General features: G+C 50.3%; 1 long non-coding RNA gene across 1 annotated transcript; it reads left to right on the top strand.

Annotated features, from left to right (window-relative positions):
* The first annotated feature begins 4,152 nt into the window (after nucleotides 1–4,152).
* LOC138447111 (uncharacterized) lies at nucleotides 4,153–18,634 on the top strand. The gene is made up of 6 exons (XR_011259671.1): nucleotides 4,153–4,306; nucleotides 5,809–5,915; nucleotides 7,615–7,748; nucleotides 9,794–9,914; nucleotides 15,896–16,729; nucleotides 17,969–18,634. It is a non-coding gene; the product is annotated as an uncharacterized lncRNA (long non-coding RNA).
* Nucleotides 18,635–26,995: the final 8,361 nt, after the last annotated feature.

Genomic DNA, 26,995 nt, shown 5'->3' with positions numbered 1-26,995 from the left:
CGCCAGCATCTCTGCCAGATCGGGCCTCTGAGCAGAGCTGGAGCTCTGCCGTTCTGGAGGCGCACTCGGCTCCAGCCAAGTAGGGCTTGAGCCAAACGAGGCTGTGCTGCCTCTTCTTCCCTCGAGGAGGCTCGCCTCCCCGCCAGCTGTTCACTCGGCTTCCAGGTGGGGGCGCTCTTCGCCTCTTGCAGGTCTTGGCTCAGTGGCTGCTTGCCCTGAGCTGGGGCTGTGGGCCGGAGCCCAGGCACGCAGGGGCATTCCCCCAACCAGCTGCACACGTCTCTGCTGGGGAGGAGAGCGCTAGGGAAGCCAAGTGTGTAAGGCAGCTGCTAGGCGCCCAGGGAATCAGCCTCCAGGTGTGCGGGGCTGCAGACCCCAGCCAGGGGCCCTGGGAGCCTGGTGCACTCCGTGCGGCGCTGAGTCTGGGCGGCCAAGCAACTGCTGGAGGAGCCCTGCACTTGCCCTTCCCTTCCCTCTCACAGAGCTCTCCCTGCTGGAGCCCTTGACAGTGTGCAAGCCACCGGCCCTTAAGCCCTTCCCAAGGACGCCTGGGGCCTAGGTGCAAAGGCAAGGCAGGAGTGGAGCTAAGGCCAGAAAGGCGCCAGTAGCGTCTCCCAGCTTCTCGCAGCCTGCTTTTACTGCTGGAGCCCTTGCCTCTGCGGCACTCAGTAGCCCCTAATCGCGACTCCAATCCCGGAACTCCACCCTGACCTCAAAACCCTATATCCCAAACCTGTAAACTGAATGCCTAGCTCGAATCCCCAAACAATGAACCTGAAACCTGATACCTTAACCCTAACCCGACCTCAAACCAAAACACCTACCCCTTAATCCCAAACCCAAACTCCAATCTCCAAACCGCAACCCCAAACCGCAAACCTCTAACCCCGAAGCCGAACCCCAAACCCCAAGCCCCTAATCAGAACAAGAACCCCCAAACTCCGAACCCCAAACCCCTAACTCGAACACCATACCATGAACCCCAACCCATTTCCCGAATCCAAATCTCTAACCCCAAGCACCGAACTCCCAACCTGAACCCGAATCCCCTAACCCAATCCCCTACCTGAACCCTTTACCATAACCCGAAAACGAAACACCAAACCCCTAACCCATAACCTGAACTGCGACCCCCTACCCTAAAACAGAAGCCCCTGTCACTAACCCCTAACCAGAACAGCGAACCCCTTAACCGAACCTCAAAGGCCGAACCCCAAACCCCTAACCCGATCCGTGAACCCCTAACTCGTACCCGAACCCCTAACCCGAGCCCCAAACCCAAACCCCGACCCCCAAACCCCATACCACAAACCCCGAACCATGTAGCCCAAACCCCGAATCCATAACTCAAACCCCGAACCCCAAATCTGGAACCCGAACCCCCAACCCCAAACCGCTAACACGAACCCCACACCCAGACCGCACACCCCTAATGCCTTACCGGAAACGCAAACCCATAAAGTGAACCCCAAACCCTGAACCCAAACCCCTAACCCGTACCCCACACCCCACACCCCCAACCCAAACCCAAACCCCTAACCCAAACTGCGAACACCTAACCCGAATTCTAAACCCCGAAACCCAAACCCCAAAACCCAACCCTCAAACCCAAACTCCAAACCCCTGATCCGAACCCCAAACCCCAAACCCCTAGCCGGAACCCCAAACCTCAAACCCCAAACCGCACACCCCAAACCCCTAAGCCGAACCCCGAACTCCCAACCCCTAACTCCTAACCTGAACAGCAAAACTCGAAACTGCACCTCACACCCCCATCCCCAAACCCTGAACCCAAACCCCCGAAGCCCAAACCCCAAACCTCAAATCTTGACCCCCGACCCACAAATCTCACTTACTGAACCTCTAATCGGAACCCCCAACCCCAATCCTCGAATCCCAATTCCCGAACCCCAAACCCAAACCCCAAACCCCTAATCCGTAACCCAAACTGCAAACCCAAAAACCGAACCCCAAACCCCCAACCCACAACCCTGAACCCAAACCCATAACTGGAACCCCAAACCACGAACCCCTGACCCAAATCCCAGACTCCAAACCCCAAATCCCTAACCCCTAACCAAATCCGCGAACCCCTATCCCAAACCGCGAACCCCAAACCCCAACCCTCAACCCCTAACCTGAAACGCGAACCCCAAACCTCGAACTCCAAACCCCAAACCCGAACCCCGAACCCCTAACCAGAACCCCAAACCCAAACCCAAACCGCGAACCCCAAAACCCAAACCCATAACCCGAATCCCAAACCCAAAACCCCTAACCCGAATCCCAAACCTCCAACCCAAACCGCGAACCCCAAACCCCAAACCCTTCACCCTAACCTCAAACCCAAACCCGAACTGTGAACCCCTAACCCAATCCGAGAGCCCCTAACCTGATCCCCAAACCCCAAACCCAAACCTCAAACCACAAACCCAAACCGCGAACCCCAAACCCTTTACCTGAACCTCAAACCCCAAACCCGAACTGCGAACCCCGAACCTGAACTGAGAACCCATAACCTGATCCCCAAATCTGAAACGCGAACCCCTAACCCGAACCCCAAACCCCAAACCCAAACCGCGAACCCCTAACCCGAACCCCAAACCCCAAACCCCTAAGCTGAACCTTGAACCCCTAATCGGAACCCCAAACTTCAAACTAGAACCGCGAACCCCTAACCCCAAACGCTGAACCCCAAACCACAAACACGAACCCTGAACCCGAACCCTAAGTAGAGAGGGGATTCCCCGCACCCGAACTCTGAACCTGAACCCTAACAAGTTGGGGGGATGCCAGAACCCTAAACCTAACCCTAACAATAAAACTCTAACATAAACATAAACTTTTCTGGCCTAAGCCCCGCCCCTTGCTGTCCCTCACCCCCTAAAAGCAAACGAGGCAAAACTGGGACTTGAATGCCTGACCTACAGAGCCAAGTTGGATGTTTAACTGGTTGTCAGCCTAACCGCTTCGCTAGAGAGGATTACTGGGTTTTGTTTTGCTCCCAGGCGCTCTTCAAGCCTCACCCCGCCACTGCAGGCTAATAAAGAACTATGGACCCTATTAGCGCTCACTTTAGCTGTAACCCTAGAGTTAATGCCAACCCTAACCGTAACCCGAACCCTGACCCTGACATGAACCCTAACCCAAACCCGAACTCTAAGAAGAGGGGGGTCCCCGAATTCTAACCTGAACCCGAACCCTAACAAGTGGGGGGGGGTTGCCCGAACCCTAACCCTAAGCTTAACAATAAACCTCTAAAATAAAAAAATTTTCTGGTCTAAGCCCTGGCTCTTGCAGTCCCCTGCCCCTGAAAAGCGAAAAGGTCAGACTGGAGACTTGAACTCCTGATTTACAGGCCATAGCCTACCTGCCTAGTGGCCCACCTAACCCCTATGCTACAGAGGCTTGCTGCTTCCAGCAGGGCTCCCGAACCCTCTTCAAGCCTCGGCCCACCAGGGCAGGCTAATAAAGAACTATGGGCCCTATTAGGGCTCACTTTAAGCTGTAACCCCAACACTAATGCTAACCCTAACCGTAACCCGAACCCTGACCCTGACATGAACCCTAACCCAAACCCGAACTCTTAGAAGAGGGGGGATCCCCAAATTCTAACCCTAACCCTGAACCCGAACCTGAACAAGTTGGGGGGTTGCCCGAACCCTAACCCTAAGCTAAACAATAAACCTCTAAAATAAAAATAAACGTTTCTGGTCTAAGTCCCGCCTGTTGCTGTCCCCCGCCCCCTAAGAGCAAAAGAGTTAAGCTGCAGACTTGAACTCCTGACTTACAGACCATCGTCTGCCTGCTCACCAGCGCACCTAACCGCTACGCTACAGAGGCTTGCTGTTCTGACAGAGCTCCCGGACCCTCTTCAAGCCTCTGCCCGCCAGGGTCTGGCTCTATAGACTATCATGGCTGTCCTAGGTCATCTTTGCTTTCTATAGTCATAGTTTTATCCCTAAATCATAGACAGATCAGCTGAGAAAAAGCTTGGATTGTCTCGGTGGGGTGGATTTGCTTGTCCTTGTGTTTCACCTGGAGGCAGTCGCGGTCCCGCGGGCCTGTCCTGGAAGGGGGCGTGGGGGTGGGGCGCACCGTGAGCGCGTCGGGGGCGGGGCGAGCCTGGGCGGCTGGTCAGGAGCGCGGCTCACGTGAGCGGGTCTGGGGCGGGATGAACATGGCGGCGCGTCGGGGGCCAGGGCTCTCAGGGCTCGCCATTGCAGCTGGGAATGCTCGTTTCGTGGGCTCCTGGGTCCCCGTCGATTGGCATCCAGCGAGCAGAGCGCAGGGCTGTGGGCCACAGGTAAGGGAACTCGGACTGGGCGGAGCAGGGAACCATGTATTCTGCCCTCTTTGTTTGCAGTCTCGGAGCCGACTAAAATGGCGGTCGCAGAAAAGCCTCGCCTTTGGGGCCAAGGGTTTTACTGCTTTACCCCTTTGCATAAAGCTCAGACCCGCGCGGTTTTCCCAAGCAGCCTAGTGTATTGCTTCCTACAGGCCTGGAGAGGATAACAGGCAGGAAGGCCAGGGGTCTCCAGACAGAGAAAATAGACTGCAAGTGTCAGACGTTTTTTTCTCTCTCTTAAGAGGCCGGAGGAGACAAAAGAGTGCTGCATTTTTTTTTCTCCATCTTGATACAAATTTAAAAGGTTTCTCAGAAATTTCTGTGTTGCCATGACCACTCCTGGCTCCACCTGAATTTAACTTTCCTCAAACCTTGAACTAAGCAATGCATTTTTCTTATGGAAATGTTTGTCTTAAGGTATGCTAATGTACTATGTATTTACCCAAGGCTCTGTCTTCAGGTCAGTTTCCCCTAAAGGCTCAGAAAAAACTTGACAAACCAGTATGTTTTACTCATACCTTGTTCTCTTAATCTATGTGAATGAAACTATATATTTGCTTGGAAATCTGCCTTTCTTCAAGATTCATGTCCATCATTTTATGGCCTGGGATGACTCATCTGCTGCCAATGTTATCTCAATGCATGCTGTGGGTGAGGGGCCTGGTGCCATTCTCTGACACATTGTCTTTCTTTCATTAGCAGACTGCTAGTGGCTCTATAACATCTGGCTAAAGACTAGCAGGGGGTACTCTTCCCCCTTTTACTGTCTACGTCAGCAGCTCTCTCGATCTCTTTTATATTTTAATAAAACTTTTTAACAGAAAACCTCTGAGCCATCAAGCTTCGTCACTTGCCCTGGATTGAATTCTCCTCTGGAGTCCAAGAATGCTGGCATCTTTTGTGGTTTAGCAACCACCTTTCAGCCTTTTGAAATTCATATTGAATCTTCATTTCAGATTGAAGATGCATTCCATGGTATTGCCAACTGAAGCCTTTTCATCGCTATGGCATATCTGTCCATGTCTTTAGGGTATTTTTCAGCAATCATGTATCATTTCCAGTGTGCCAGTCTTGTTATCCTCATTCTGTCCATAGCAAAGTCTTTTATTAATGTTGACATGACTGAAAGGGAATCGTTTGTTTAAATTCCTTTTCAGATTGTTATTTGCTGGTGTATACAGATAACACTGTGTCATCATTCATTTGTATCAGTTTGGACAGCTTGATAGTTGTCTTTAGTTTCTTTAATTTCTCATAATTTAAGATGACCCTGTCTCATATATTTACAGTCTCACCCCTAGTCTCAGTCATTTCTTCAAAGAACTGTCCTTTTTTTAAACATTACATTATTTTTGACTGTGCTGGGTCTTTATTGCTCGTTTGTCTAGTTGTAGTGAGCAGAGGCTACCCTCTAGTTGCTGTGCCATGGCTTCTCATTGCAGTGCTTTCTCTGTTTGCAGAACTTGGGCTCTGGAGCATGCAAACTTCAAGAGCTGTTCAAGGGCTTCGTTGCCCCTGGGCGTGTGGAATCTCCTACACAGGAATTGAACCCGTGTTCCCTGCATCGGTAGGCAGATTCTTTACCACCGGGCCATTGGAGATGTTTCCTGTTCCCTTTTATTAGAGAATGATATTTAAAACATACATGTAGGAGCTCAATATGCTCAGCTGACAATACATGGATATATATATATATATCCATGTATTCCAGCTCACCTTTGAACATATTCAGTTAAAGGTAATTTGTGATGTCTCCAACCTGATCCACCACGACATGGACATTGTAACGTTTCCTTTTGTTTATCTGTAACTTTGCATTCCAATGGTAAGATACCTGGCTTCCACCGCTTGTCATACACAGAATTCAGTGCTTGTCCCACGTGGTTACTGAAAAAAAAACTGTCAGATTGTCTTTCAAAGGGGGCTCTGCATGCATTGCACCAGTATCTTGAGTATGTTTTTGTATGATAGTTTACTATCAGTATACCCTCAGTGGCCAGGTGTCTATTTCAGTCGCTACCAATTATGAATGGGCTTGTTTGCTCTAGTGTTCTTGGACAATTCGAATACAGTTTCTTTGTCAGATATGCATTGTTTTAGGAAAACAGTTTTATTGATTGTTGGCTGTGTTGCCTCTTTGTGTGTGGGCTTTTCTCTAGTTTTGGTGAGCATGGGCCATAACTAGTGGTTTGCAGGCTTCTCACTGCAGTGTCTCCTCTTGTTGAGGGGCACAGGCTCACGGGCTTCAGTGGCTGCAGCATGTGAACTCGGCATCGTGGCTTCCAGGATCTAGAGCACAGGCTCGCTCGGCTGTTGTGGCACACGGGCTCCATAGGATGTGGGATCTTCCCATCCTAGGGATCGCACATGCATCTCCAGCACCGGGGGGTGGATTCTTTACTATGGAACCACCAGGGCATATTTTAGACTAGTTTTCCACACATGTATCTAGTGAAAGAGGCCAGGATCAAGAGGCATGGCAGCTGGGAATCCTCAGCCCCAGCTCTGGTGTGCTATCCAAAGCTCTGGGGCCTTTGGTGAGCAGCTCAGCTTCCCTGGGACTGTTTCCTCCCATCAGAAATGCCCTGCTTTTGGACTGTAGCCCACCAAGCTCCTCTGTCCCTGGGATTTCTGAGACCAGAGTACTGCAGGTGGTGCCATTTCCTTCTCTGCTGCTGCTGCTGCTGCTGCTGCTGCTGCTGCTGCTGCTGCTGCTGCGTCGCTTCAGTCGTGCCTGACTCTGCGCGACCCCATAGACAGCAGCCTACCAGGCTCCTCTGTCCCTGGGATTCTCCAGGCAAGAACACTGGAGTGGGTTGCCATGTCCTTCTCCAGTGCATGAAAGTGAAAAGTGAAAGTGAAGCCACTCAGTGAAGTCGTGTCCGTCTCTTAGTGACCCCGGGGTTGCAGCCTACCAGGCTCCTCTGTCCGTGGGATTCTCCAGGCAATGGTACTGGAGTGGGCTGCCATTGCCTTCTCTGATTTCCTTCTCTGCAAGATAGCGTTTTGAAGATATTTTCTCCTGGATATTGCTTTTGATGAAGGAAGGGGGATCCCTTTCAGGGCTTGAGAGTGAGTTCTTGTCTGACACTGGGCAATGAGTTGTCTGAGGAGAGGAGTGCTGTCCAAGCGAGAGGCTTTATTGGGAAGGGCTGCCAGGGTGGAGGGCAGGAGGGTGAGGGAAACGGAGAGAACCACTCTGTCACGTGGCTCACAGTCTCAGGTTTTATGGTCATCGGGCTCATTTCTGGTTTGTCTCTTGCCAGGCATTCTGAATTGGGATCCTTCTTGGGGGCACACGCATCACTCAGCTGAGATGGATTCCAGCGAAGTGGATCCTGGGAGGTTGGTAGGACCTCTGAACTGGAGCCTCCCATCTCCTGACCTCTCCAGAATTCTGGTTGGTGGTAGCTTGTTCGTTCCTTGTTCCTTCCCAGGACCTCCTGTTGTAAGATGATTCCTGCAAGTGTTTTCTTTTCTCTGTTGCCTGGCCAGGGTGGGTGGTCCGTGGTTCATTTAACAGTTTGTTTTTGGTTCTCTCGAGTAAGGTCCTCCACAGGGTAAATGTATGAAATGATAAAAGGCAATGTTTTAAATAATTTATATTCATAATTTGGTAAGTTGGCTTGTTTTGTGTATGTTAGACCTGATCACCAGACCAACGGTCATGTAGAACTTTTGCAGTTTTCTAAAATTCTATAGTTTTTTAAATGGAGTTACCTTGTTGCAAAGTTTGTGTTTATGTTCATATTTTTTTAAAGTTATTTCTTTTAGTTGATTGATCATTGCTTTACAATACTGGTTTGATTTGTCATACATCCACATGAATTAACCATAGGTGTACCTATGTCCTCTTGCTCTTGAATCTCCCTCCCACCTCGCACGCATTCCCACCTCTCCAGGTTACTACTGAGCCCCAGTTTGAGTTCCCTGAATCATACAGCAAATTCCCATTGGTTGTCTATTTACAAATGTAGGTGTACCTGCATCCATGCTGCTCTCTCCATTCATCTCACCCTCTCCCTCTTGTTCCCCACCCTCGTCTGTAAGTCTGTTCTCTATGTCTGCACCTCCATTGCTGCTCTGTGAACAGACTCGTCAGTACCATCCTTCTAGATTCCATGTTTTTCTCTCTTTGACTGACTTCCCTCCCCTTTATTAGAACAAACTCAAATGTGTTCCTTTTTATGGCTGCATTCCATGCAGGCTCTGATTGTTCCTTAGCCATGTTTTGCGGAGGGTCATGGAGCTATTCTGCTCCATTTCAGTTTGGGCTTCCAGTCTGAGTGCTCACAGCAGAGCTGCTTCTGGGTGAGCCCTCTGAGGTCTGTGAGCACCGGGCTGCCCGCTCTTCTCTTGTGGCCCGCAGGGGGCGCCAAAGGCCCCTCTGACCCGCGGGCGCAGGACGCTTTGCCTTTAGACTCTGCTCCGTGAGCAGCTGGCGGGAGCTTTGTCTCCTCAGGACCATCAGGGCTCAGGCTTCTGGATAACAGGGCTGCATCCAGGCTGAGAGGAGCAGGGTTGCCTCAGTGCCCACCAGCAGGGAGGCGCTGCAAGAGCGAAAAATGAGGATGGAGTAGACGTTTCCTGTGTCCAGCTGAGGGCTGACTGGAGGTCCATCTCAGAGGACTCAGGGGGAAAGAGCTCCGTGTGCAAAGCGGTGGGTTTTCAGTTAGATTTGCGTTAGATGATGTAGAGGATGAACACTGATGTTCTTCCGTGTAGGTGGCCATTTTCCTGTCACTGTTTCTTGAGAAGACTGTCCTTTCCTCTTCGCTCGTTCCTGGTTTGATTTTCAGGAACTGACCATGTACAGGTGGGTTCGTTTCTGGGCTCTCTATTCTCTCCTGGAGTCCATGTGTCTGTGTTCCTGCCAGTTCCTCACTGTGGTGGTCACTACAGCTCCGTGATGTAGTTTGAAGAGGGATAGGAAGATGCCTCCAGCTGTGTTCCTCTTTCTCAGAGTCTTTTTGGCCGTTTAAGGTCCTGTTCAACAGTAGCAGCCTAATATTAGGAATATTTCTATTTCTGTGAAAAATGCCATTGAATATTATTTTGTGATTGCAGTCCGTGTATTTGTTGATGACTTTGGTTGGAATGGACCTTTTAATTCCTCATTGTTCCAGTGCATGAGCGTGGAATAATTTTCTGTGTGTTTGTATTTTCTTTGGTTTCTTTATCAGTGCCTTCTAGTTTTCTGACTACTGGTTTTTTATGTTCTTGATTAAGTTTGTTGCTAGATGTTTTATTTAAGTGGAATTTTCTTAATATTTTTTTCCTGATTGTTATTAGTGTATAGAAATGCAAGTGATTTTTGGACTGTAAAGGGTAGTATTTTATGATTGTAAATTAATCCAAAATGATTCAGCTTTACTGAATGTAGTCTAACAACTTTTTGTGAAGTGATGTGGAACATTTTATCTGTAAGATCTGTTTCTCCTGCAGTAGGTCATCCAGAGGACCCAAGACATGGTGGTTACTAATAGACTTCCCACACTACTTCTTCATTCCACGTGGACTCCTTCACGGGCAGTGAGCATCCCAGCTTCCCTTGAACTTCATCTGGGTAAGTCTTGGCCTGTATCAGAAAGTTTCCTGCCTGTCTGCGCTAAATTTCTTTTGTGGTATTGACATGGTTGTTTTGAAACCTAGTATACTTTCCAGTCATTTAAAATGTACAGAAAATGCCTAGCAATGGGAACAAGTGCTAGCATTTGCCACATCATCTAAAATACTCTATGTGTTTTATCCAAAATGGGTACCTTCTGCAGAACCAGCACATAATCTCCAAAATCAGGAAATCATATGGTACCTACATTATAATGTAATCCACTGCCCCACTTCCACTTTTAGCAATTGTTCAAGTGTATGAATATATCTTTTGTTTCCATCTTCATCCTTTTTTCTTTATTTAGAGTGTTACTGAGATTTTCAGTTATTTGGACAAACTTGATGGATTGAAAGCAGACATGGTGAATAAGGGTTCTGGGTGGCCTTTTCGATGTGGATTTCTTTTTCACTGAAGATGGTTTTAATATTTATTCATGTGGTAACATGTATGAATCCTGCATTCTTTCTCCCCCCCCCCCCATAGTAATTAAAAATAAATAATATGCCATTTACCATTTAGATATTTGTAAGCATACAGTGTTGTAGCAGACAACCTTTTCTTGTTTTGCAAACCAGTTTAATAATGTGCACCTTGTGCGTGCTTTGGAGAAACTCAGGAAACTGAGTCAGTGACTGAAATGGCCCAAGATATCACCTTAGATTCCATCTTCATCTGAAAACAAAACAGGCACTTTCTGGTGGTCCAGTGGCTGAGACTGGACACTCCCAAAGAAGGAGGCCCAGGTTCATTCCCTGATCCAAGAGCTAGATCTCCCATGCCACCAAGGAGAATTTGCATGTTGTAGCTAAATATCTGGCTTACCTCAATGAAGGTTGACCTGGCGCAGCCAAATTAAAAAAGAAACAAATATTTTACAGATACAACCAAAGGAAAGGAAGGGTATGGTTGTTGTGCAGATTTACGGCTTAGCTTTCCCTATCGATAGAAAAGAAAAAAGAGTTTCAAAAGACTGTGTCTCATCCTTCTATCTGGCATATAGAGAGGATTCCTTTGAAATGAGATTTCTCTGGTAAATGTGACTCACAGAAGAGCTGTCTTGAACTTGGGTTTCAGAGATGATCATGTGTCCTCTAAAAAAAAAAGTTAATTGGGTCCCACTAATTATCATGCTGAGGTGGTATATTTTGTGGTAGCATTTGCTCCCCTTCACTTTGGATGTATCCCCATTTGTTTACACTGTCATCTACTGAAGACATCCTGATATTTGAAAGTTTTTAGTTATTACAAGTAGAGCTGTTGTATATAATCATGTGATACTTTTTGTCTGGACGTTTTCAAAGCTGTTTAGTAAGTGCTAGCCATATAGTATTCAGGTCACAGGTGAGCTTTGTTTAGCTGTGGAAAAATCCAGCTATGTTTCTCTGTGGCATGTGGGATCTTCTGGGGTAAGGGATCAAACTAGAGTGTCTTGCATTGTCAGGCAGATTCTTTACCACTGAGCCACCGGAGAAGTTGTGCCCTACCCCCGTTTTTTTTTTTTGAGTTTACTGGATCTAATAGGTGTGCAGTGCTACCTCACTGTTATTTTAGTTTGTAATTTCCTAATGATATGTGATTTTGAGTCTTTTTGATAGGCTTATTTACTATCTTTATATTTTTGTAGGACAGGTGTTTAGGTGTATACATTTTTTATGAGATTGTTCTAGATTTTTTGGTATATTTGGAGTACAATCCTTTATCAGATATGTATTTTATAAATATATTTTCCTGTGGCTTGTGTTTAAGTTTTGTGAATAAGGTTTTTCACAGTTTAAATGTCTAATTCTTTAAAGTTAATGTTATATATGTTTTATATCCTTTTTTGGATAGACTTTAGTGTGTTGTTGTTAAATTTTATAAGCAGAAGTGAGGTACTGTAGATACAGTTTTAAGCTAAGCTGAGGTACCATAGATACAGTTTTGCCTTTTGTCTGTTAAGAAGTTTGAGTGAGTTTGGTGTACACTGTATATAACATTATGTCTACATTCATTTGACTGGATATAGCTTCCAATTATTTGTCTAATTGGTTTTGGAGATATCACGGGAAGTCAGTTTTTCCAAGGGAAACTGAGGTCCATGAAACATGAACTCTTTTCGATCGGTCGGAATCACTCTCTGCTATTTCTGACAGATTTGACTTGTTTGGATATCTCATATGAGTGGAATCACAGAACGTTTGTCTTTTCTTGGTCTGGTTTATTTCACATGATCTAATGACCATAAGGTTTGTCCACATTGTCGCATTGTCAGAATTACTGACTTTGAAGGGCCGAATCAGATTCCATTGTGTGTATACCACAGTTTGTTTATGGAATTGGCTGCCATGGACACTTAGATCACTTCTGTTTGTTTGCCAGTGTGAATCATGCTGTTGTGAGTATGACGGAAGAAGTATCCATTTTTTCAGCCCCCTTTCCCAATCCTTTTGGGTACATAGCTTGAATTGGAATCGAACTATGTATTTATTCCATGTGTTTGTTTTGGAGCCATTTCTGTAATGTCTTGCAGAGTGGCAGCACCATTTAATGTACTTTTTCGTATGGTGGAATACCGTTCAAGCTTCTGAATATACCTTGTGTTGCATATTCAGTCTCCCACCAACGGACACTTGAATGAGTTCTACCTTTGAGCTATTGTGAATGTCACTATGAGTATTTGTGTACCAGTTTTTGTTTGAATTATTAACAAGTACATTACTATATATAAAAGAAGCCACAAGGACCTACTGTACAGTTTAGGAAACTATTAAATATCTTATGATAATGTATAATGGAAGAGAATCTCAAAAGGAATATATGAAAAGCACATAGTAACCATGATATTTATTGTGCCAACACTATGAGTTATCATAGCACTACTCAACGTGTATTTATACATGTCAGTAAAATATTCACATCTGTAAGGATATTATAAAAAATTATATAAAAAATCAAGAATTCAAACAGAGATTAAATAAACTTCCTGTCATTGCTCATCATCATTTATACATTCATACTACCTGTAACACTCATTGTATAAGTGCTGGACTAGCAATTGATGTTCTCGTAAACCAAGAGATTGTGAAGGTGTAAGGAAATATAGCTTATTGAATTCCTTAATGAAGGATTATAGAACTCTATGTCCATGAAGTGAATGAAATTCCATTTTTTTGAACCACATTCTTACTAGAGTGATGAGCTTCCACCCCACCCAACGTTAGTTCACAATGAAATCCTGCAGTCCTCTGGCCTCAATGTCTGCTTCCTGCTACCAAGAAAGAAAAGATGAGGAAGTCCTGACAAAACCGATGCTATTTTTCTTTTTCTGATTTGTATTTTATCGCAGGGCTTGGCAAAAAGAGGGCCCAACCTGTTTTTAGAGTTCCATCCCAAGGGTTCCTCTGGCATGTTCCCTATGTTGACAAAGTGCTGATTATTTTCAACAAAGGACAATGATCTGCACTTCACTATCTGTTGCTTGAGCTGGAATAGCGGGCATCCCTTGAAGTGCATTCCTTCATGCTGAAGTAGGCATCCCTGAAGCAATAGTATAAGAGGAACACATTTATCACGTAGACATCGCAGCCCATGCATTTGTAATAATTTTTCAGTTATACCCATCATCATCGGAGGAACTGACTTGTCCCAGTAACAACGAGAGTACCCAGTATAACAGTTCCTTGACTTATGAGTACTTCCTATGAGTACCCTTATGAGTACTTCTTCCAATGTTGTTTCTCCTACTTTGGTCATGAACAGTAGAAGCTGATGGCAGTGGTCCTTGAAATGTATGTCGATTCCTAGGTGGCACAGTTGATAAATAAAAAATCTGCCTACCAGTGCAGGAGGGGGAAGTGATGTGGGTTTGATCCCTGGTTCAGGAAGATAACAATTCATACACATGTTTTATGTGAACCAGTTTGATACTCATGAGTTTTTTCTTCTGTATACAGAAAAACAAATGCTGTTCAAGGACACTGAAAGAACCCTGATGTTGAAAATCAGATCTGTATTGTGAGCAATGCTTAGATATCCATGAGTCGAAGCATAGTATTATGCCTATCATCCTTGTATTTCTCTCAGTGAAATATGTTGAGGAAAACTCTTCATTCGTGGTCTAGATTCACGAAGAAGCTAAATAGCATTCATCCTTTACGTTGACAACTGTGAATTTAAATCTCCTGTGAATCCTATGTGACAACCACACATACCAACATGAGTTATCAGTATTATATCAATATTTTTAGTCCTATTGTATGTCAACTAAAAAAATCAGTATATAATTGTACATGAAGTCAAGACATAAAATCAGTGCAAATACAAAATGTTCCATTCCATCCTTTGAGAAAGGGAGAAAAACATCTCTGTGCTTAGCCTATTGCATTTTTATGTATTAGACCCTTAAGTAGTTTATTCACCACACCCTGTGAATGATTCACAAATCTTCAGAGAAGAAAGGATCATTTCTCTTGAACAATGAGTAGTTCAACTATTCTCAAAGCAAAGCCATAAGTGAGTCTTATTTTGGGTGAGACCATGAAAACTCAGTGTTTTCATTATGCTTGTGCTTATGATGGGAGGAGGTCTGAGAAAGCACTTCTGAAGGTTTATTCATACCAGTCGTTCTCATATGTATCGAGTCTTTAAAGGTCGAATCACCAAGGTGTTGCTTCTACACTTGTACTAGGCTGAGCAGCAACATTCCCTTTCTCCGTAAGTGCAGTAGACGTGTTCCCAACCTGTCTGTCTTCTGTCCTCTGGAGTATGCATTGCTTGAGCTCATCACAGCCTAGTAGATGGAAATCATCAGGATATTCTGGAAACCCTTTTTATTTCAGTCTGTTCAGGAGGTTACCACTGCTGCAAACCTCTGGATTTTACCAAGCGCTTTTAACAACCTCAGATGAAGGATATAAGTCAACACTGGTGACAGCCACGGGCTTCCATGGCCTATCCATGATTGTTGGCTTTGCTTTCATAATCATCCTGTTTCTTATACCAGCTAAACTGTCAGTGTATTTTTTAATTACCATTTTATCTTTGATGGTTTTTAGAGCTATTATGGATTTTCCTATATATCTTATCGGTGAGGGTCTTATGTTAGTAGTAGTTATGACAACTGACTTTCTGTCTGTTAGCTGTGGCAGAATAAAAAAAGAATGACCCACTGTATATTATTAATATTATGTATCAATATATTGTTAGTTTTATTGTTTGCAGTCATCCAATTCCAAGTTTCTGAAATAAACTTTCAGAAAAATCACATCCTTTTGAATGCCCATTTGACTGAATAGGAGCACGGAAATGTTCTTCCATAAAATTGTTTACAGTTTCCATTCCGTTTCTCCTGTTTGATGTAGATATTGGCCTTTGGTTCTATCAGTAGCTTTGCAAGTAAAAAAAAAAATTAATTAGAGCTCGTATGGTAATTTTACTGTTAGCAATAAGTTTAGCATAAAATGAACACAGAAGAGGTTACAGTAGACCAAATATGAAAGTCAGTTTAAAAGAAAACATAGTGTTGAATGTTTACAGTAGGAATATAGTTATGAAGTTCCTTTATTATTATTCTATCCTTTCCTTTTGTTTTGCAGGGGTGTTAATGTACAGATTCCAGTACTATGGCTAGAGCGAATAATAGTATCATTATTCTTGAGAGCAACTCTACTAAGTCTTCACGCTCATGTCACTCAAGGTTTTTTAATACCTATTATGTTAGTCGTGTTTGTAGTTTGTGAAGTCACATAAGTTGCATTCATTCAAGCAATAGTATCAAACAGCTATGGCATCAATTATAGATGTGAATCGATATCGAATGTGAATCCATTTCACTGTGACAAGTTATTATTGTAGATATTCTATTCATGCCAGTAACAAAGCTGTGCAGAAATAATACAATGTTTATTAAGAAAATAAGAGTTACTAATTTGTTTTATTATTCTATTTCTTTTAAACAGATTTAATGACAACAGGCTCAACTTTTCATTCACTTGTATGACTATGAGCGGTTTGACCAAGTTGAAGAAGATGACTCGTTTGTAGTCTTCCTCATCAGCTCATTCCATCTACTGGCTTTAAAATCATTTAGTACAGAGCTCACCGTCTAGGTGTTCATCCAGTGTTTTGTTTGCTTATCATGCAGGATCATTTTAAAAGGAAAAGTATGTGTGTATGAGTTAGAGCTCTGATCCCAGGAGTCCATGTAGAAGCTTCCCCTGAGAAATGTATCGTTTTTGCACCAATGCTACTGAAATGTGTGAATGTGGTATACCACGCGTCCCAATAAGTGTAAACAGCGTCATAGGCTACTTATTTGAAATGACCAGTACTCATGACATTCCATTCAACTGAGGACTAAATATAGCCAACGTAGGCTGTGTTTGCCAAATAGACTTTGAAGTATTCTTCACACAGTCCTTCATCGATGCCAGTTTTCAGATCGAAGAAACCCTTGCTCCATGAAGTTTGTGAACACATATACTCATGTTTTGTTTGAGATTTTAAAGTCATTCTTCAGTTTTGTTGGAGGAATGGTTCTGTATATGCCCCGTGGATCCCCAAATCCACTGATGTTCATGTGTCTTGGGGCTTCCCAGGTGGTTCTAGTGGTAAAGAACATGCAGAACATACCCATGCAGGAGACATGGGAGGTATGGATTCCATCCCTGGGGCAGGAAGATCTCCTGAGGGAGAGCATGGCAACCCCCTCCAGTATCTTTGCCTAGAGAATCTCATGGAGAGAGGAGCCTGGTGGGGCCTAGTCCATATGATCCCAAGGAGTTGGACACAATGTAAGTGACTTCGCACAGCACATGATTCGTTGTCATAGCTAATATAATGGAGATGACATAAAAAGAAGCACCAGCGGGCGAAAGTCAATATCCATCACTTTTAAACTTTGGAATGTATTGTGATATTTTACATCCATATTTGTATGACTTGATAGTTGGAGAATCGATGCATGTGAAGGCCTGGTTGTGTTATATGTATGTTGAGGGAAGATATATTTTTATGTGGTTTGACATATAGGTCCCATTTCATTCGTAGACATATGCATACTCATCACTTATCATCATTTTTTTTTTTTGAAAAGACCATTGTTTGGAAAGGTTGTTGTCTAACCATGAAAGATGCTTGAATTCTTGGGCTCCTTAGAGGAAGAATTCAACCCGGGGCCAGTGATGAGGGTTGATCAGTCAGAGCTTTTGTGTCCCAACGTTTTATTAAAGTATAAAAGAGAGAAAGCTTCTGACATAGACATCAGAAGGGGGCAGAAAGAGTGCCCCCCTACTCATCTTTGGCTGGATGTTATCTAGCTACTAGCAGTCTACTCATTAGAGAAAGGAATGGCAGCAGACCCCTCACCCACAAGATATATGGAGATGACCGTGGCACCAGGTGAGTCATCCTGGGCCATAAAACGATTGATATGAGCAAATGGATAGCTTCATTCACATAGATCAGGAGAGCCATGTATGAGTAAAGCATATTGGTTTGTCAAGTCAGTTCTGAGCCTTTAGGCAGAACCTACTTGAAGATAGAGTCTAGGGTAAATACATAGTACATTCACATAGCTTAAGGCAAACCTTTCCATGAGAAAAATGCCTTGGTCAGCTCAAAGTATGAGAAAAGTGAAGTTCAGGCGGAACCAGGTGTCATTATAGCAACACAGAATTGTAAGAGAAAATCTCTGTTTAAATTTGTATCAAGAAGGGGAAAAAAGATAACAGCTTGTTTCCTCCTGCCTCGGAAGTGACAGATAACAACTGTCTGACACTTGCACCCCATTTCCTCCCTTTGGAGACCCCTGGCCTTCCTGGCTGTTACCCTCTCAGTTTCATTCATTGAGCGTTTTCTGCCTTGTGAAACATTGGGCATAGAAGTATGTGTTTATTTAGGGGTATTTCATCCAATTTCATTTAAATGCATATGTGAATTAGAAAGTTTGACATGCTGTTGCTTTGTATACCGATTGGGAAATGTGAGCCTCCAAGCTTAATTTAGTTTTTCATGTTCATTTTTCTTTTTAGGGGTACAAAGAAAAATAATATGACTGTTAAGATCAGCTTTCGTATTTTTTGCCAAATATGAATTGGGATCACATCGATCAGAGATGAGTCTGTGCATGAAAGCCCTAATAACTAATGCTAATTGACTTCACTACCATGGGATGTTTTCATATCTATTGAGGATTTACTTCATGTATTTCGATTTTAACTTTCTGTCTCACAGCCTTGTTTGTAGATCAAAGCTATTTGAAATTGTCATCTGGTTTCAAATGGCTTGTGAGGTTATTCATGAGTGGTTCATAAAACCGAATGGATTGTACGTAGCCATACTTTGTTGTCATTCTATGAATTTGAAGAATGTCTGAAGAATGTCTGCAGTTATGCCTTAAAGATTCATACAATTGATGTCCAATATTTATCTCAATAGACTTGCTTTCAATTTGTAGTTTCCTATGCGTATGTCTTTCTTTATGGATTTGGGTAGAACTTGTATTGGAACACTGAAAAATCTGTGATATCAACCGTGCTGACCTTTCTGGTGGTCATCATTAAGATTTTCACGCTCTATGGATCCTAGTGGAAACAGGTGCTGTTCATCCTACTTTTGTGAAGATTGAACTCATCGTAGAAAGTGGAATTTGTTGAAATATTTATGGTATAAATAAATCTTGTCTCTATAATTACCCAGAGTCCTGGTGCGTATTTGATTGCTAAGTTATAAAATGTATGAGATAGATGTGATCCATCAATGGCGACTGGATAAGTGGTGGAGAGGTATTTTGGTGATGCAAGAGATTTAAATGATGTGATCATAGTATTTATATCCCTTTTATGTGGATAATGGGTCTTGGATCCATGTTTGAAACCTTACAACCTCGTCTTTTGTTATGCATGGGAAGTGTCAAAAATGAAGAAGATGCGGGTAGGTACTTCAAGGGTAAGTATAGGGCTGAGGGCGTGACTATGATGTGGGTTAGGGTTAGGATGTGGATGGAGGTCCGGTTAGGGTAGGGTAAAGGTTAGAGTTCGTGGAACAGCCCTCCAAACTTGTTAGGGTGAGGGGTGAGGTGTGAGGGTTCAGGATGAGGGTGAGGGTAAGGATTCAGGGTGAGGGTTAGGATTCAGGATGAGGGTGAGGATTCAGGGAGAGGGTGAGGGTGAGGGTTCAGGGAGAGGGTGAGGGTGAGGGTTCAGGGTGAGGGCGTGGGTGAGGGTAAGGGTTCGGGGTGAGGGTTCAGAGTGAGCGTTCAGGGTGAAGGTGTGGGCCTCACATCTGATACAGGATTGTACTCCAAATATACCCATCCCTTCCCTTGAACAGACCTCTCACTATGGGAGCCCTTGGCAGTGTGGAACCCACCGGCCCCTAAGGCCTCCCAAAGGACGCCTGGGGCCTAGGTGCAAAGGCAATACAGGAGTGGAGCTGAGGCCAGGAAGGCGCCAGTGGCGTCTCCCAACTTTGCAAAGGCTGCTCCTTCCTGGGTAGGAAGCCTAGCAGCGAGGCAAGTCTGGGCAAGGTTCGCCCAGGGCAGAGCAGCCTCGCACCAGGAACTCTGCCAGATCGGGCCTCTGAGCAGAGCTGGAGCTCTGCCATCCTGGAGGCGCACTCGACTCCGCCCAAGCAGGGCTTGCAGCCTAAGGCGGCTGGGCTGCTTCGTCTTCCCCCTAGGAAGCTCGATTCCCGCATGCTGTTCACTCGGCTTCCAGGCGCCGGCTCCCTGCCCCTCCTTACGGTCTAGGATCAGGGGCTGCTTCCCCTGAGCTGGGGCTGTGGGCAGGAGCCCAGACACACAGGTGCAGGACCCAACCACCTGCACACGTCTCTGCTGGAGAGGAGAGCGCTAGGGAACCTACGTGTGTGAGGCAGCTACTGGGCGCCCACGGAGTCAGACTCGAGGTGTGCGGGGCTCCAGAGCCCCGCCAGGGGTCCAAGGAGCCTGGTGCTCACCGTGCGGCGCTGAGTCTGGGCTGTCAAGCAACCGCTGGAGGAGACCTGCACTTGCCCTTCCCTTGCCTCTGACAGAGCTCTCCCTGCTGGAGCCCTTGGCAGTGTGCAACCCACCGGCCCCTAAGCCATCCCCAAGGACGCCTGGTGCAAAGGCAAGGCAGGAGCAGAGCTGAGGCCAGGAAGGCGACAGTGGCATCTCCCAGGCTCAAGGAGCCTGCTCCTTCCATGGCAGGAAGCCTAGCAGCCAGGCAAGTCAGGGCAAGGCTCGGCCAGGGCAGAGCAGCCTCAGACCAGGAACTCTGCCAGATCGGGCCTCTGAGCAGAGCTGGAGATCTGCCATACTGGAGGCGCGCTCAGATCCAGCCAAGCAGGGCTTGAGCCGCACGTGGCTGGGCTGCCTCTTCTTACCTCGAGGAGGCTTGCCACCTTGAATGCTCTTCCTTCGGCTTCCAGGCGCGGAAGCTCTGTGCCTCCTGCAGGTCTTGGCTCAGGGGCTGCTTGCCCTGAGCTGGGGCTGTGGGCGGGAGTCAAGACACGCAGGGGCATACCCCAAACTGCTGCACACTTCTCTGCTGGGGAAGAGAGCGCAAGGGAACGACATGTGAGAGGCAGCTGATCGGCACCCACGGAGTCAGCCTCCAGGTATGCCGGGATGGAGACCCCAGCCAGTGGCCCTGGGAGGTGCGTTTCTTCGTGCGGCGCTGAGTCTCGGCGACCAAGCAACCGCTGGAGGATCCCTGCACTTGCCCTTCCCTTCCCTCTCACAGAGCTCGCCCTGCCTGAGCTCTTGGCAGTATGCAAGCCACCGGCCCCTAAGCATTACCCACGGACGCCTGGGGTCTAGGTTCAAAGGCAAGGCAGATGCGGAGCTGAGGTCAGGAAGGCGCCAGTGGCGTCTCCCAGCCTCGAGCAGCCGGCTCCTTCCTGGGCAGGAAGCCTAGCAGCGAGGCAAGTCTGGGCAAGGCTCGCCCAGGGCAGAGCAGCCTCGCGCCAGCAACTCTGCCAGATCGGGCCTCTGAGCAGAGCTGGAGCTCTGCCGTCCTGGAGGCGCACTCGGCTCCAGCCAAGTAGGGCTTGAGCCAAAAGAGGCTGGGCTGCCTCTTCTTCCTTCGAGGGGGCTCGCCTCCCCGCCAGCTGTTCACTCGGCTTCCAGGTGGGGGCGCTCTGCGCCTCCTGCAGGTCTTGGCTCAGGGGCTGCTTGCCCTGAGCTGGGGCTGTGGGCGGGAGCCCAGGCACGCAGGGGCAGGCCCCAACCAGCTGCACACGTTTCTGCTGGGGAGGAGAGCGCTAGGGAAGCTACGTGTGTGAGGCAGCTGCTGGACTCCCAGGGAGTCAGCCTCCGGGTGTGCGGGGCTGCAGACCCCAGCCAGGGGCCCTGGGAGGCTGCTGCACTCCGTTCGGCGCTGAGTCTGGGCGGCCAAGCAACCGCTGGAGGTGCCCTGCACTTGCCTTTCCTTCCCTCTCACAGAGCTCTCCCTGCTGGAACCCTTGGCAGTGTGCAAGCCACCGGCTCCTAAGCCCTCCCTAAGGACGCCTGGGGCCTAGGTGCAAAGGCAAGGTAGGAGCGGAAACGAGGCCAGGAAGGCGCCAGTGGCGCCTCCCAGCCTCGCGCAGCCTGCTTCTTCTGGGCAGGAAGCCTTGCAGCGAGGCAAATCTGGGCAAGGCTCGCCCAGGGCAGTGCAGCCTCGCGCCAGCAACTCTGCCAGATCGGGGCTCTGAGCAGAGCTGGAGCTCTGCCGTTCTGGAGGCGCACTCGGCTCCAGCCAAGTAGGGCTTGAGCCAAACGAGGCTGGGCTGCCTCTTCTTCCCTCAAGGAGGCTCACCTACCCGCCAGCTGTTCACTCGGCTTCCAGGTGGGGGCGCTCTGCGCCTCCTGCAGTTCTTAGCTCAGGGGCTGCTTGCCCTGAGCTGGGGCTGTGGGCGGGAACCCAGCCACGCAGGGGCAGGCCCCAACCAGCTGCACACGTCTCTGCTGGGGAGGAGAGTGCTAGGGAAGCTACGTGTGAGAGGCAGCTGCTGGGCGCCCAGGGAGTCAGCCTCCGGGTGTGCGGGGCTGCAGACCCCAGCCAGGGGCCCTGGGAGCCTGGTGCACTCCGTGCAGCGCTGAGTCTGGGAGGCCAAGCAACCGCTGGAGGAGCCCTGCACTAACCCTTCCCTTCCTTCGCACAGAGCTCTTCCTGCTGGAGCCCTAGCCACGGGCCCCTAAGCTCTCCCCAAGGACGCCTGGGGCCTAGGTGCAAAGGCGAGGCAGGAGCGGAGCTGAGGCGAGGAAGGAGCCGGTGGTGTCTCCCAGCCTCGCGCAGCCGGCTCCTTCCTGGGCAGGAAGCCTAGCAGCGAGGCAAGTCTGGGCAAGGCTCGCCCAGGGCAGAGCAGCCTCGCGCCATCAACTCTGCCAGATCGGGGCTCTGAGCAGACCTGGAGATCTGCCGTCCTGGAGGCGCACTCGGCTCCAGCCAAGTAGGGCTTGAGCCAAAGGAGGCTGGGCTGCCTCTTCTTCCCTCGAGGGGGCTCGCCTCCCCGCCAGCTGTTCACACGGCTTCCAGGTGGGGGCGCTCAGCGACTCGTGCAGGTCTTGGCTCAGGGGCTACTTGCCCTGAGCTGGGGCTGTGGGCGGGATCCCAGGCACGCAGGGGCAGGCCCCAACCAGCTGCACACGTCTCTGCTGGGGAGGAGAACGCTAGGGAATCTACGTGTGAGAGGCAGCTGCTGGGCGCCCAGGGAGTCAGCCTCAGGGTGTGCGGGGCTGCAGACCCCAGCCAGGGACCCTGGGAGCCTTTTGCACTCCGTGCGGCGATGAGTCTGGGCAGCCCAGCAACCGCTGGATGAGCCGTGCACTAGCCCTTCCCTTCCCTCGCACAGAGCTCTTCCTACTGGAGCCCTTGGCAGTGTGCAAGCCACCGGCCCCTAAGCCCTCCCAAAGGACGCCTGGGGCCTAGGAGGCCAGGAAGGCGCCAGTGGCGTCTCCCAGCCTCGCGCAGCCGGCTCCTTCCTGGGCAGGAAGCCTAGCAGCGAGGCAAGTCTGGGCAAGGCTCGCCCAGGGCAGAGCAGTCTCGCGCCAGCAACTCTGCCAGATCGGGCCTCTGAGCAGAGCTGGAGCTCTGCCGTCCTGGAGGCGCACTCGGCTCCAGCCAAGTAGGGCTTGAGCCAAACGAGGCTGGGCTGCCTCTTCTTCCCTCGAGGAGGCTCGGCTCCCCTCCAGCTGTTCACTCGGCTTCCAGGTGGGGGCGCTCTTCCCCCCCTGCAGGTCTTGGCTCAGGGGCTGCTTGCCCTGAGCTGGGGCTGTGGGCGGGAGCCCAGGCACGCAGGGGCAGGCCCCAACCAGCTGCACACGTCTCTGCTGGGGAGGAGAGCGCTAGGGAAGCTACGTGTGTGAGTCAGCTGCTGGGCGCCCAGGGAGTCAGCCTCCATGTGGGCGGGGATGCAGACCCCAGCCAGGGGCCCTGGCAGCCTGGTGCACTCCGTGCGGCGCTGAGTCTGGGCGGCCAAGCAACCGCTGGAGGAGCCCTGCACTAGCCCTTCTCTTCCCTCGCACAGAGCTCTTCTGGCTTGAGCCCTTGGCAGTGTGCAAGCCACTGGCCCCTAAGCCCTCCCAATGGACGCCTGGGGCCTAGGTGCAAGGGCAAGGCAGGAGCGGAGCTGAGTCCAGGAAGGCGCCAGTGGCGTCTCCCAGCCTCGCGCAGCCGGCTCCTTCCTGGGCAGGAAGCCTAGCAGCGAGGCAAGTCTGGGCAATGTTCGGCCAGGGCACAGCAGCCTCGCGCCAGCAACTCTGCCAGATCGGGCCTCTGAGCAGAGCTGGAGCTCTGCCGTCCTGGAGGCGCACTCGGCTCCAGCTAAGTAGGGCTTGAGCCAAAAGAGGCTGTGCTGCCTCTTCTTCCTTCGAGGGGGCTCGCCTCCCCGCCAGCTGTTCACTCGGCTTCCAGGTGGGGGCGTTCTGCGCCTCCTGCAGGTCTTGGCTCAGGGGCTGCTTGTCCTGAGCTGGGGCTGTGGGCGGGAGCCCAGGCACGCAGGGGCAGGCCCCAACCAGCTGCACACGTTTCTGCTGGGGAGGAGAGCGCTAGGGAAGCTACGTGTGTGAGGCAGCTGCTGGGCTCCCAGGGAGTCAGCCTCCGGGTGTGCGGGGCTGCAGACCCCAGCCAGGGGCCCTGCGAGCCTGGTGCACTCCGTGCGGCGCTGAGTCTGGGCGGCCAAGTAACCGCTGGAGGAGCCCGGCACTAGCCCTTCCTTTCCTTCGCACAGAGTTCTTCCTGCTGAAGCCCTTGGCAGTGTGCAAGCCACCGGGCCCTAAGCCCTCCCAAAGGACGCCTGGGGCCTAGGTGCAAAGGCAAGGCAGGAGCGGAGCTGAGGCCAGGAAGGCGCCAGTGGCGTCTCCCAGCCTCGCGCAGCCGGCTCCTTCCTGGGCAGGAAGCCTAGCAGCGAGGCAAGTCTGGGCAAGGCTCGCCTTGGGAAGAGCAGCCTCGCGCCAGCAACTCTGCCAGATCGGGCCTCTGAGCAGAGCTGGAGCTCTGCCGTCCTGGAGGCGCACTCGGCTCCAGCCAAGCAGGGCTTGAGCCAAACGAGGCTGGGCTGCCTCTTCTTCCCTCAAGGAGGCTCACCTCCCCGCCAGCTGTTCACTCGGCTTCCAGGTGGGGGCGCTCTGCGCGTCCTGCAGGTCTTGGCTCAGGGGCTACTTTCCCTGAGCTGGGGCTGTCGGCGTGAGCCCAGGGACGCAGGGGCAGGCCCCAACCAGCTGCACACGTCTCTGCTGGGGAGGAGAGCGCTAGGGAAGCTACGTGTGTGAGGCAGCTGCTGGGCGCCCAGGGAGTCAGCCTCCGGGTGTGCGGGGCTGCAGACAAAAGCCACGGGCCCTGGGAGGCTGGTACACTCCGTTCGGCGCTGAGTCTGTGCGGCCAAGCAACCGCTGGAGGTGCCCTACACTTGCCTTTCTTTCCCTCTCACAGAGCTCTCCCTGCTGGAACCCTTGGCAGTGTGCAAGCCACCGGTCCCTAAGCCCTCCCTAAGGACGCCTGGGGCCTAGGTGCAAAGGCAAGGCAGGACCAGAGCTGAGGCCAGGAAGGGGCAAATGGCGTCTCCCAGCCTCGCGCAGCCTGCTTCTTCCGGGCAGGAAGCCTAGCAGCCGGGCAAGTCTGGGCAAGGCTCGCCGAGGGCAGAGCAGCCTCGCGCGAGCAACTCTGCCAGATTGGGCCTCTGAGCGGAGCTGGAGCTCTGCCGTCCTGGAGGCACACTCGGCTCCAGCCAAGTAGGGCTTGAGCCAAACGAGGCTGGGCTGCCTCTTCTTCCCTCGAGGGGGCTCGCCTCCCCGCCAGCTGTTCACTAGGCTTCCAGGTGGGGGGGCTCAGCGACTCGTGCAGGTCTTCGCTCAGGGGCTGCTTGCCCTGAGCTGGGGCTGTGGGCGGGAGCCCAGGCACGCAGGGGCAGGCCCCAACCAGCTGCACACGTCTCTGCTGGGGAGCAGAGCGCTAGGGAATCTTCGTGTGTGAGGCAGCTGCTGGGCGCCCAGGGAGTCAGCCTCCGGGTGTGCGGGGCTGAAGACCCCAGCCAGCGGCCCAGGGAGCCTGGTGCACTCCGTGCGGCACTGAGTCTGGGCGGCCAAGCAACCGCTGGAGGAGCCCAGCACTAACCCTTCCCTTCCCTCGCACAGAGCTCTTCCTGCTGGAGCCCTTGGCATGTGCAAGCCACCGGCCCCTAAGCCCTCCCAAAGGACGCCTGGGGCCTAGGTCCAAAGGTGAGGCAGGAGCGGAGCTGAGGCCAGGAAGGCGCCAGTGGCGTCTCCCAGCCTCGCGCAGCCTGCTCCTTCCTGGGCAGGAAGCCTAGCAGCCAGGCAAGTCTGGGCAAGGCTCGCCCAGGGCAGAGCAGCCTCGCGCCAGCATCTCTGCCAGATCGGGCCTCTGAGCAGAGCTGGAGCTCTGCCGTTCTGGAGGCGCACTCGGATCCAGCCAAGTAGGGCTTGAGCCAAACGAGGCTGGGCTGCCTCTTCTTCCCTCGAGGAGGCTCGCCTCCCCGCCAGCTCTTCACTCGGCTTCCAGGTGGGGGCGCTCTTCGCCTCTTGCAGGTCTTGGCTCAGTGGCTGCTTGCCCTGAGCTGGGGCTGTGGGCCGGAGCCCAGGCACGCAGGGGCATTCCCCCAACCAGCTGCACACGTCTCTGCTGGGGAGGAGAGCGCTAGGGAAGCCAAGTGTGTAAGGCAGCTGCTAGGCGCCCAGGGAATCAGCCTCCAGGTGTGCGGGGCTGCAGACCCCAGCCAGGGGCCCTGGGAGCCTGGTGCACTCCGTGCGGCGCTGAGTCTGGGCGGCCAAGCAACTGCTGGAGGAGCCCTGCACTTGCCCTTCCCTTCCCTCTCACAGAGCTCTCCCTGCTGGAGCCCTTGACAGTGTGCAAGCCACCGGCCCTTAAGCCCTTCCCAAGGACGCCTGGGGCCTAGGTGCAAAGGCAAGGCAGGAGTGGAGCTAAGGCCAGAAAGGCGCCAGTAGCGTCTCCCAGCTTCTCGCAGCCTGCTTTTACTGCTGGAGCCCTTGCCTCTGCGGCACTCAGTAGCCCCTAATCGCGACTCCAATCCCGGAACTCCACCCTGACCTCAAAACCCTATATCCCAAACCTGTAAACTGAATGCCTAGCTCGAATCCCCAAACAATGAACCTGAAACCTGATACCTTAACCCTAACCCGACCTCAAACCAAAACACCTACCCCTTAATCCCAAACCCAAACTCCAATCTCCAAACCACAACCCCAAACCGCAAACCTCTAACCCCGAAGCCGAACCCCAAACCCCAAGCCCCTAATCAGAACAAGAACCCCCAAACTCCGAACCCCAAACCCCTAACTCGAACACCATACCATGAACCCCAACCCATTTCCCGAATCCAAATCTCTAACCCCAAGCACCGAACTCCCAACCTGAACCCGAATCCCCTAACCCAATCCCCTACCTGAACCCTTTACCATAACCCGAAAACGAAACACCAAACCCCTAACCCATAACCTGAACTGCGACCCCCTACCCTAAAACAGAAGCCCCTGTCACTAACCCCTAACCAGAACAGCGAACCCCTTAACCGAACCTCAAAGGCCGAACCCCAAACCCCTAACCCGATCCGTGAACCCC

This window comes from Ovis canadensis, chromosome 11, assembly GCF_042477335.2.
Source record: "Ovis canadensis isolate MfBH-ARS-UI-01 breed Bighorn chromosome 11, ARS-UI_OviCan_v2, whole genome shotgun sequence".
Classification (NCBI taxonomy): domain Eukaryota; kingdom Metazoa; phylum Chordata; class Mammalia; order Artiodactyla; family Bovidae; genus Ovis; species Ovis canadensis.
Note: the sequence above shows the minus strand (reverse complement) of the source record. Positions and strands in the feature narration are given on the sequence as shown.